Source organism: Amphiura filiformis, chromosome 16 (assembly GCF_039555335.1).
Source record: "Amphiura filiformis chromosome 16, Afil_fr2py, whole genome shotgun sequence".
Lineage (NCBI taxonomy): Eukaryota > Metazoa > Echinodermata > Ophiuroidea > Amphilepidida > Amphiuridae > Amphiura > Amphiura filiformis.
The window spans coordinates 62,367,839-62,380,535 of NC_092643.1; the positions used below are offsets into that span (position 1 = coordinate 62,367,839).

Consider the following 12,697-nt stretch of genomic DNA (forward strand, 5'->3'; position numbering starts at 1 on the left):
GCTATTTAGTAACAAGGTCTGTGATTCGTTAGAAGACCTCTCGATTGCCCGAATTGGCCAATGAAATTGATCATAAAGAATCTACTGAATTGCGATCGCACATGGAGTTGTTTTCATTCGTTGTCGATTCCATGTTTCGTCACAGAAATCTGCAGTTCTGAACGATTGTATAAGTTGTAGAAATAAAGGTGAGTTCTGATTGATACTGAAATCGTCATTTAAAGCACGTACAGGTCTGGGCAATTAATTTTACTCTTTAAAAGCTTAAATTGAGATGAATTTAGTTAAGCTTAAAACATAATTTCATAAATAAATAAAATATATCCCAGGCCAGTTCAAGCTATTACGAGGAACCCATACCGTACTTAGCTCTGCTAGTACGGTATGGGTTGATCTGTATGCAGAAAGCGAGTGCAACGTAATTTCAATTAGAGCAATTAATAAACAGTACAAGGCTCCAGAAGCTTAAATATCTGCATGTTTGTCATAATATTAATTACACGGGTTGTTGTACTTCTTACCTAAACGTGCATGGCTGAAATTGTAATTAATACTCCATTATGAATCCAGAAAAAAAAAAGTTTTCCGGAGCACACAATCCAATGTAACTTCAACTTTTAATGCCGTAAATATGAAATATCACATGATCAGATGTCACGTGGTACATGTCAGCTCTGTGCCAAAAGCGATGTTTAGGCTGTTTTCCCAGTCGCAATCATGACGAAATGAAAATCGTGTTCGGCCACCCATGGCCTTATGGCCGTACGCAATCAACTAATAAACGATGTGCCCTAGTCTATGAATCAAGCCTTTGGAGTAATTCGCCCTGTGTAATTAGAGTTTGACACATAAAATATGACTTCCAATTTTAGGGCCGAGGTTGCATGTACTGAAGTTTTTAGATGTATTTTCATCTTTTTTGGTGATTGTACATGCAATGCAGCATATGGTGCTTTTCATAAGGAACACAGGATTAGTTTGATGAACAATTTAGAGTGAGTATATGTGTACTTTACTGACAAATCGATGCACTCAAACTGAGCTGCCTCTTCTGTGCAAACTTAAAATAGGGCAGCGTCAATTACGAAAATGTCATACCGATAAATGACACGTCTGTTTTGCCCGGTTTTTTTAAGTTTGCGTTGCGAACTAAGTTCAAGCAGTACCCTGAGTAAAGATAGTCACTTGTGCTGAGCATCAAATTGGTCACTTATCGTTCACTGTTCAAAATGTGACATCTACACCAATTACAGTCCCCGAAACTGTCTACTTTTTAGCCGACCTCAATTCCGAAACATTTAGTGATAGTTAAAAATGCGATCCCCAACCCTTTGGTTACCTTTGGGACGAATTTATCGAAATCTCGCGGAGTCACCGTGTCTGAAATTCCCCGGTACAAACATCGAAAATGTCGCAATTCTCAGTTCCGGTGATGATACTATATCCGCATCGCTGTTTTCATACATGAATATATGCATATCTCTGACCCATGTAAGGTCAAAAACGTGGCGTTGATTTCAACCAATCCGATCCACCGTTTAATAAGCAGCTTGATACTGACGTCATATCTTAGGTTACCATGAGGCAGGAGCTACCATTTTGGTAAACTGAACTCGACTCGTATGCGTACTTTTGGTTGACATAAATCGAACAAAATTTTCAATAACGGGTAATAGTATGATTTCAATTTTTTATTAATGAAGTTACTTGTAGTTTTGAGGAATGACAAAGTTGTTTTTGGAAACTTAGATGTTTGTTTCAACTGATGATGTAGGATCGCAAGGTGAGTGAATTCGTGAAGAGATTTGCTTGTTTGAGTGATAGTAGGATACGGGATGTAGGCTAGTCCTCTGTGTTTGACCGGCTCCGACGTCTCAATTCACGACGTCTCAATTCGTACCTGCTTACCAGACAGCAATACTGCGTATTGCTGTATGGAACCAGATATATTCAAGCAGTTGTAGTAACTACAAATTTCGAACGTTTGAGGACTTGTTCTCAAGTTGTAGAAGGTACCATAGGGTGGCTAGAGTGTTAATTATTTTCATTATAAATGTCGCAAAATATTAATATTGACAACTGTTTCACCTCTCCATATATTCATACATTGCTCACCTGTGTTTTCATATCATATTGTAATGATTTTTCCTCAACGGGTATTGGTACGGATTCCGGTTTAACACGTACAACGTATAACAACATAAAGTGGAGCAAAAGACAAATCAAATACGGTATCACAAAGAAAGACAATTTATTCACAATATATGAAACCTATGTGACAAAAACCGCTATTATGAATCGTCATGTCACTAAAATAATGGTAAGTCGTACAGTGATGCACAGAAAGAAAAGTATGTGTTCGAATGACAAGCTCCGAAACAAAAAGTGATGAGACTGTTGCTGAGGCACGTACGCCAGGCGCCAAAAAGTAAAGCCTGCCCTCCTCAACAACAGTACAGCCAATCAGGGACGTCGCCACGAGAGGGCGACGCAACTCTCCATCTACAATGCCTTGCATAAATGCGTCTACCTTTCGCCGCAATAAGCGTACCAAAAAGAGAGACGCATTAGCAACCATGCAGAAGGGAAGTATGGGGATAATTAACATCGTAATGAGCATTAATTAAGTATAAAACAAGGAATAATTTGGTTATCATTAAGATAAAATAGCCAGAAAACGCCAATTCAGGATGTGCGCCCTGTGCATACTGAAGCAAACACGTCATGCTCATGCGCGAGTCGATGGGTCAACAAACTCTCCAGGTCAATGTCCGTTCGTCAGTCAAAGGCGACGCATTTTTCCATCGCCCAAGTCATCCAATTTGAAGTAAGCTTAAATATACAAGTAAAAAGGTAAAGCCTGAAAAAGATAGGGAGACACCCGTAGACTCAGGGCATTTCAATATTTTGTGGTCAAAAATGATTACAAATGTGTAATTTGCAATCATTTTTGGAGCAACGATTTCTTCGAACCGACGGCTAAGTGTGTATGTGAATGCACATTAAACACATACAAACACATACACAGCACCTGTTGGAACTCCCGGTCGGAGCCGGGAGTTTCAATTATTGGAACTGATCCCAGGCAAACCTTAGTTAACACATTTGCTAGTCAGCGAAATTCGCTGAGACCGGGGCCCAAACACAATGCATATTTACATAGAAATTTGAATTTTTTTCGAGAATAGGTCGGTGAAGGAAACCTACATAAATATGTAGGTATGCCAGGCAAACACATTTGCTAGTCAGCCAAATTCGCCAAAAATGTCAATGCATTTTTACATAGAAATTTAAAACAACTGGCGAAGAAGGAAACCTACATAAATATGTTTTCTATACTTCACTTGACCCAAATATATGATTTTTTATGGTGATAAGACACTCGCTCATGGAATTTTAGAGGATTTTGATAGCAGTTCCATTAAAAAACCTGCTATCATAATGAGACAAAAGATCTAGAAACACCCCCGAAATGCCGTTATGAGGAATTTTGCTAGCTGAATCTTTTTGACATTGTTTGATGAAAGTCAATCTTTTGACAAGATGTAACTTTGCTACGGAAAGTGCTATGAAAAAAGGGTTTTCAGTTTTAGCTTTGTTTACTCAAGGGCTTTAATTTGATATATAAAATGATGCAGTTTGATGGCAAATTTGAATTCACCTAGCATACCTAAAATATGTTTTCTATACTTCACTTGACCCAAATATATGATTTTTTATGGTGATAATCAAGTCGCACATGGAATTTTAGAGGATTTTGATAGCAGTTCCATTAAAAAAGCTGCTATCGCCATGAGACTAAGATCTAGAAACACCCCGAAATGCCGTTTTGGGGAATTTTGCTAGCTTAATCTTTTGATGAAAGTCAGTCTTTGACAAGATGTAACTTTGCTACGGAAAGTGCTATGAAAAAAGGGTTTCAGTTTTGGCTTTGTTTACTCAAGGGGTTTAATTTGATATATAAAATGATGCAGTTTGATGGCAAATTTGAATTCACCTAGTATACCTATAAAATAGTATACATGTAGGTATGTCAGGTGAATTTAAATTGATTGAGTCAATGTAGATTATTGATAATGAGAATTTCAAGTTTTAATGAGTTTTTAAACTTTTAAAATATGGAATGTCAAATTAAACAGCTGCAAAAAACCCCAAAAAAACAACAACATAACATTAAACACAGAGTAGTATAAATTGGTGTGTGGTGTTTTATTAAGTCTGTTTTAATTGCACAAATAAAATTAAAAACAAAATATCAATCTGAAAATACCTTGAATAATGTGCTCTTATACTAGGGGGGCCACATGAAAATTTCAAACCCACCTCTGGAATTACTTTTTCTGCCAGTATTGTTCCTTCTGCAAAATGATTTAAAAACCTCTTGAATCAACTCAATCCGACAATCCGTTGCGAAGATACAGCCTTCTAAAGATTCACAAAATTGGCCATTTTTACCTCATTTTTAGGAAAATCCTGATTTTGTCATAAATTTGCATATTCACGAAGCGATAATTGTGGGAATAAAGCTAAAGAAGGCATGAGATGTATTGTTTTTTGTTTATTTAATGTTCTTTCATGCAAATATTAAAACTCCAGGGTCACTATTGCTGTATTTTCTTCTTTACAACATTTTTAAAATGCTTGAAATCACAAAAATAACTCTTTTGCCTTGACTTTTAAGGTAAATATGTGTGATTTTCACCATAGAGGGCGCTATTATGTGCCAATTAAGACCTTCAAATGCCTGTATTTCCTAAACCACACAACCGAACTGTCTGATTTTTGCACAGGATTTTGCTGTGAGGGTCCAGATTGTAAAACTCAATATAGCATAATTGTACATCTTTGGGAAAATAGTTTTATTTGATGACAAAAAATGATTTTGTGCGTAACTTTGTCATGCGTGACCGTACAAAAATGCTATATTCACCTTCATTCTGAGCAGAATATTTTCTATCTAATTAGGTAGTCGGATTTGCACAGAAGTTACTAGAAGAGAAAATATATAGAATTCAAAATGCCCAAAAGTTTTCCAACTGCTCCCAGATTCTGTTACATTTCTACCATACATTTGTGTATGTAGGCAGGGGTACACACAATACCTAGCATTGTGGCCACCCTACTTATACTGTATAGTCATACATGCCATGACATGCCAACCCGCAAAAATTGTATTTAAAAAAAAATCATTATTATCTTATTTTTCTTGTTTGGGGGAGGGTTTATTATATTTCTTCTTCTTTTTTCATTCTTTTCTCCCTTCTTTTCTTTTCTTTTTGTCTTTTCTTTTTCTTCTTTTCTTTTTTAAAAAAAATTTATTTATTTTATTTCAATCAAATTGTTTAAAATTTACCACCCATACCTGTCACCTGCTGGTCAATAATTAATTTAATATTTTACAAATACTGCCCTCTACAGCCTCTATGAATATGTCAACAAACATGGTCAAGACCTTTGACATGGTGGAAACACAGATTCACGCCACACCACTCCACGCCATACATAAATTCTGCCAGTCACATTTCCCCAATATGAAATTTTTTAAAAGTAAAATTTTAATTTTAATTTTACTTCAATAAAGTTTATGGAGGCGGGGTTCGAACTCACGGCGGCGGACTGCTTTGGACACACTATGAACCCAGCGCCTTAGACCACTCGGCCACTTGTCTTGTTGAAATTCATTTGAAACTTATTTGAAGATATAATCGCAACTTCAACATAGGCCTACCACGTGACAAGCAAAGGCAGAAAAGCGTACCATATTTTGGAATTTTATTTGCCTAAAAACATTTATGTGTATTATTAGCGCTCAATTATTGTTAACTGCGTGCTTTATACAAAAAAAATCCAACAATTAACATGATAACTGGGCGTCTATATGGACAATACATTATATCGATTTTGACACGTGCTTGTGTCTCAGTACATTTCCATGGTCAGTAAAATACTGAGGAAAACCTACCATTTTCTTGTATACACGTTCGATGTTTTGATCAAGTATGTGAATATTCGACATTAGACCCAAAATGTTTTTTCAGGAAATAAAAGATTAGATTACCATGAAAAGGAAACAGTAATCTTTGGTTGGGTCTAATGTAATATTCACATAGAATTTTCAACATTTTTTCTATCCTTATTGCTCAATTAAAAAAATATTTTGGCGTATATAAAATTGAAATAAAATTCTCTGCTTCTTAAACGACATCAAATGTGCCACAATTGGGTATCCCGAATATATGATGTGCAGTTAATATTCATATTTTCTTTTATACAGAGGATGCTTCAGTTTTGACAGGAAAAATATTTTCTTGAAAACCCTCTCACTCGGTTATTTTATGAAGTCTAGGTATTTCGTTGCATCGCATTTTTATATGATGCATTTGTGCAATTGCATCGCAAGTTTTGCAAACTGTGTCGCATTTTGCGATGCAACACAAGGTAAATCGAACCCTGCATGTCATGATATAACATCAATTTATTAAATTATCCTCATCATGATAATTGATCATGTCGATATTCTGTTCCGCAGTCTAATTTAATTGACATTGTTTCTTCTGCTTAATCTCCTCAATTCTTGGGATGTATAAATGCAGGCGCGATTGAGCAGATGACGGAAATTGACGATTAATTATTGAAATGTGCCCCCTATGAAGTCCTCAATTAGGTTATTTAGCTCGAGATACCACAACTCTGATTTGCGCCCATGATAATTTTAGGCCTATGTCAAACTTGTATTTTGTACAAATTGTACAGCTATCGAATCTACTACATGGATCAAATCTACGTACACCCATCGCATGTGTGTCATCGGTGATTGTAGGAACCCATGGATTCGATCCATGTAGATCAAATCCATGGGTTCCTATAGTCTGAGGGCCGATGACCAGGCCGATGACACACATTCGATGGGTGTACGAATCTACATAATCACGTACAAACGTATGGCAAAAGTGTCCATAAACACTGGACATCGCCAATATATTTATGACAAAAAGTGTCCAGAACACAAAACGTGCAGCTCTCACGCTTGCTCTCTCGGCTACGACAATGAGGTTTGTTATGACACGGATATGACCTGACCTTGTCAGACCGATTCGCAATTAACCGAGTTACATTGGGTGACAAAGATTTGTAGTGTTGCACAAACAGCTTGTATAGCAACATGTTGATATTATGATATAGGTCTTCTAGTCCATTCGTTTTCAAAATGGTACAGAAAATGAATGTGTATTGTATATAATTATCTTGTATCTAATCCCGATTCCAGAGAAATCCTGTCATAATTTCTTGAGATTAACAAAACAGTACTGGTATCCCCCTTTGCGAAATAAAACAACTTAATGCCGGCAAAAACACTTTGTTGGATGACGAGTGCAGCGGTCTCGCGGGGGCAATTTTTTTCCCCGTACATCATTTTATCTGGCAACACTGACAAAATCTCGCACAACGTGTACAGATCAGGCAATTTCCCACAGTGCCTTGCGCATTTCCGGAAGAAGGCCTGGCAATTTCCCACAATACCTTGCACATTTCCGGCAAAATGGTAAACAACACATGACGTTTCGATAGGGAAAATGGAGATATCGAAGTCGCAATTTACATCAAACAGCCGCAAGAGTAAAATATTCTGAAGGATCGGTTATTAAGGGGGTACTACACCCCTGCCTAATTTTGTGCCTATTTTTGCATTTTTCTCAAAAATTATAGCACATTGGGGACAAGTAAGATATGTATATTATAGGGGCAAGGACTACAACTACTGCACTGGAAATTTTATTTCAGTACACCCAACAATTTGTTGTAGTCAAAAATGAGGGAAAACCAATATTTGATCAATAAATCAATAACTACCTGCTTTGAGTTGCTGAATTTTCAGTACAGTAATTGTAGTCCTTGCCCTATATCTTACTTGTCACCAATGTGCTATAATTTTTAGAAAAATGCAAAAAAATAGGCATAAATTGGTCAGTGTAGTACCCCTAATGATTAACAGCTGGTCTGCTTTATTTGAAGTGCATAATTGAAGTTTGTAAGTTTGTGATTTTGTATGTTGTGTGCAATAGATATTACAGGAAGCTTAAATTCGTAGGCCGTCATGGTCATTTGTCGGGGATATAAACGAGTTTACTGACATTCTGGGCACGACACACGGAAGTGTGACGTGACCACGCTGGGCATAAGCTCGAGATACCCTAAATAAGCGCAGGTTAGTATTTTGACAAATGCAGTGGAAGTTTGTTTTCTTATGCTTGTTTCATATGCACACGCATTGCAGACAAACGGACACAATCGAAGCTTGTCATTGGTTAATACGTCTTGCCGCTTGCTGTAGCGGCAAGTGGCATGGAAGTATGACAGGGCATTTACAGTGGTGACCCCTTGAAAAAACTCAAAAACTTCTGGCTCGTGTTTGTGTTCCTGCTCCCGGGGGGAGCTTAGTTACAATTTCAGATTAGAAATGCTTGGTTTATCTTCTATGCGTAACAGATATATTTACCTTGCTTTGTCCTTTGTTTCAAAATGTTTGTATGGGAGGTATGATATCAATCCCTTTAAGGGTGTACTACACCCATATATTGGTTTGATTGGTCTAAATAAATATTTTTTCATTTATAGCTAGGCGATATATGCACGGATCATGTGAAATAAAAAAAATATGAAAAAAGAAGGAAAAAAGTGCTTTTAAACAATTGTAGTAAGTCATTTTAGCCCTATATATATTTTGTTTACTGTATCCTAGTTACTCAGATGCGTGTTTCATAACAAACCATGATTTATTCTATTCAGCATGTTCAAGTAGGGTACATGAATAGAATACATTAAATCCTTTGTTATACTCTCTATAGAAAATCTAGTGGTGCATGCAAAATATATAAACACTTACACAATGGATGTATAGTCATTAGTCAATAATATTATAATGTGTTGTTAGGAGAAGAAAAGGCTATTAGGTCACCGTATGTCAGGTTATAGGTCAATTGGTTCAGGTCAAATTTAAGCATCAATTTTGAATACACATGTGAGAGTTTGTGATATCATAATGAGGAATAATTTTGATATTCTGTCTTTAACTGGATATATATATCGAGAAGTGCAAGGTGGATATACTAATATACCTTGGGATGTAAATGGTGAGTACAATTTAGAATGCCTAGTTGAGATGGATTTCACAAATAAATATAAAATAGTTACCAAAATCACAAGCGCTAAGCTTACGGAAAACTACCCAATATGGTGGTATAGGTGACAAGAAATACAATTATTTTCAACATTGCTGTAGTATGGTTGTGGTAACCTGTTACCTGTGGCTTAATTAAGTTTCAGTGAAATAATGTCGCAAGTTAAAAATACAAAATATAGCTCAACATTGAAAATAGAAGCATTTTAACCAGTTCCTTTTTGATAGTTGTGGAGCACCAAGTTCATGAAGTCATAAAAGAAATCAGGAACCACTTATTCCCATTTTACATATCAACTTTATTTCCCTAACGTGTTAGCAACACATATCCAAAATTTTAACGAAATCCGTTGATAGTAAGCTTTCCAAAATGAAGTGAATTTAAATCATCAGTGATGTACCACCTTTTGGCTTCTACTTTTAAAAGCATGTAAGCTACGTTGATACCGATGCCACCAATAAAACGAGAAGATTTGCCCCTTCATTTTGCATACCACTTTGTCCATTATTTTTTTGTAATTTCTTCACAAAATGCAAAAAAATGCAAAAAAAAAATCAATGGGTGTAGTACCCCCTTAAGTTTATCTCAGTGAATCCCCGCCACAACGAGAATTTAAAATTTAGTCACACCTATGCTCGCACAGATGGTTTTAAATTCACTGTTTTCAACAGATTTCCTGCTTTTTTTGATCAACTTCCTCAAGATCTCCGTAATCAACTTCTTTTCAGTTTAAATGGGTTTTTAACAAATTCCAAAGAGCACTTCAAAAATCTCAGCTGGAATTGATTTTTTTATCGAGTGTTTCTTATGTAATATGTTTAGTTTATTTATTTACCCCACTCTAGTACATGGAGAGGAATCCTGTCTCCTTCGGTGTGATCTCTGTTTTGCTGTGTTGTTTTTGCAGAGTTTTTAGGTTTAGCCACTTTGAAAGTGACTTTTGTTACTCTTGGCTATCCCTGCCAGAGGCTCTGTGTCTTGTTCTCCTGTTTTTGCACACCGAGGGAGTCTTGGATTCCTCATCATGGACTGGAGTCTTGCCTTTTAATAACTCCTTTATCAAAATAACTCATGTTAATTGCTGGTCAATTGAAAATGTTATATGCTTTTAATATTGTGCAATCATTGTATGTGTTTTACTGTATGTTTAATATGTTTTTTATCTGGCAAATAAAATGAAATGAAATGAAATGAAATGAAACTTTGGATTGGTAATGACTGGTATATTAAGGACTGGATCATACCATTTTGTCTGTATACATGGGAAATAAACGAACAATTTGCGCAGGTCAGATTGAAAAATATCTTCAAAATTTGGTCAACGATATATAAAATTGGTACCCACCTTATTGTGCTTGCTAATTTAAGACTCCATTGATACAAAATTAAGGATTGAATGCATTTTAGTGTTCAAAAAGGCAAAATTATCGTTGAAATTCTGCCGAATTAGTGCAGAATTTGAATCGGGAATAAAAATACTATAGTAGCTGATCTTTGGGATCAAAAACACAAAAGTACAACTTTTGACGTACTATTGGTAAAATACATTATTACCAAACTATATAAACACAGCCAAATTAAAAAGTCTCCAGTAGTTCCATCCCCATTTAATCAGAGTCTGATGAGTTTATGGCAAAATAATTTATATAATTATTTTCTATACACTTTCCTTCAAAAGGGGGATACCAAATTTGATATCAAAAGTTTAATCATCGTAAGCATGGGAGCCGTTGTTTGGAAATTCGTGCAATTTTAAAAATGACAAATTACGAATTGACCACGCAAAAGTCAATGCATGGTATCAGCTTAGTATGTGGCCTGAAGCAACCCGTACAGGAATCATTGTACACGTGCCTGCGCACAATTGAAAGAGCGGGGTATTTGATTTGCATTTTGACATGCATGGGTAAACCTTTAACCTGCCGGCCTATTCAGGCGACGTAATTCTTGGCACTCACGCTAGCTCCGCTATGTGATACAATTCCCTATGTCATTTTTTAAATTGCACGAATTTCCAAACAAAGGTTCCTATGCTCACGATGATTAAACTTTTGATATCAAATTTGGTATCGACCTTCGAAGGAAAATGTATAGAAAATTATTATATGAATTTTTTTGCCATAAACTCGTCAGACTCTGATTAAATGGGGATGGAACTACTGGAGACTTTTTAATTTGGATGTGTGTAGAATAGAACATTTGATGATGTCAACTTGTCAAAATATTGAAGAAATGTGCTCCCCAAACAGGTGGAAAGTAGGCAAAATAATTCCTATGATCAAATGCGTGCGAAACTGAAAGTGCATAATCCCGATATAACACATTTACATGGTACAAATAGGTACCGGTACTTTGGCATGTTCAATGTGACCGTACACCACGAATGAGCCATAAATTCGGCCCCTACTCAATTATGTTTTATTCGTGTTTAGAAAATAAATATCAGAAGCTTTAGTTTAAATTGGTATATCATTTGACTTCAAACAATATCCAGAAGCGGGGTTATGGTTTGTTGAACTTTGCTCCTTCAACAAAATGGTACCTTTTTTCTACATGTGTCTTTTTCCACATTGCTGGTAATTAAAGGAGTATTTCGTGATCCTAACAGCTTCTTTTTATGTCATTTTCAGTAGATATCCACGAAAAAAGCTTATTCCTAAAATTTCAGTTGATTCCGATTTTTTTTTTTTTTTTTATGCATGATTATGTGCATGTATTACACTTCTTTATAGACAATGTGTTGTAATTTCGTTCTGGTATACCAGAGCGAAATTCAAATTTCACGATATTTTTGCGAAAGGAATTAACTTGCAAGAAATATTTGGTACATAAACATTATGTAGCCAGAGGTTTCCAGTGGTATAAAAATCTCAACTTTTTTTGAGAAAATTGGGGGGATGAGGCTGTGGATCACGAAATGCCCTTTAAATATCAAACAGTCATAATTAGTGGTCATTTCAAATGTCCTATCATTGTTAATTGTTGGTTGTACATACCTACATGTAGACAATATACAATGCTTTCTAACCCACCACTTGAACAGGATTTAGCCAAAGCAAACAAAGACTAGAGCTATTTAAAAATTCTCTATAGAAGCTTATTATCCTCTTCAAAAATAGGATTATTGATTGGTTTAAGGGGGTACTACACCCCTGCCCAATTTTGTGCCTATTTTTGCATTTTTCTCAAGAATTATAGCGCATTGGTGACAAGTAAGATATGTATATTATAGGGGCAAGGACTACAACTACTGCACTGGAAATTTTTATTTCAACACAGACAACAGTTGTGGAGTTACAGTCAAAAATGAGGAAAACCAATATTTGATCAATAAATCAATAACTACTTGCCTTGAGTTGCTGAATTTTCAGTTCAGTAGTTGTAGTCCTTGCCCCTATAATATACATCTTACTTGTCATCAATGTGCTATAATTTTTGAGAGAAATACAAAAATAGGCACAAAATTGGCCAGGGGTGTAGTACCCCCCTTAAAAGGTGTTTGGCACTATCAAAATGAG

General features: G+C 35.8%; 1 protein-coding gene across 1 annotated transcript in view; it reads left to right on the forward strand.

The window, feature by feature from the left end:
* The first annotated feature begins 70 nt into the window (after window positions 1-70).
* Window positions 71-12,697, forward strand: part of LOC140136322 (U3 small nucleolar RNA-associated protein 4 homolog) — a 121,613-nt gene continuing 108,986 nt past the window's right edge. The window contains exon 1 of the mRNA XM_072158048.1: window positions 71-188. The gene's annotated coding sequence lies outside the window, so the exon portion shown is untranslated. The remainder of the gene's footprint in view (window positions 189-12,697) is intronic.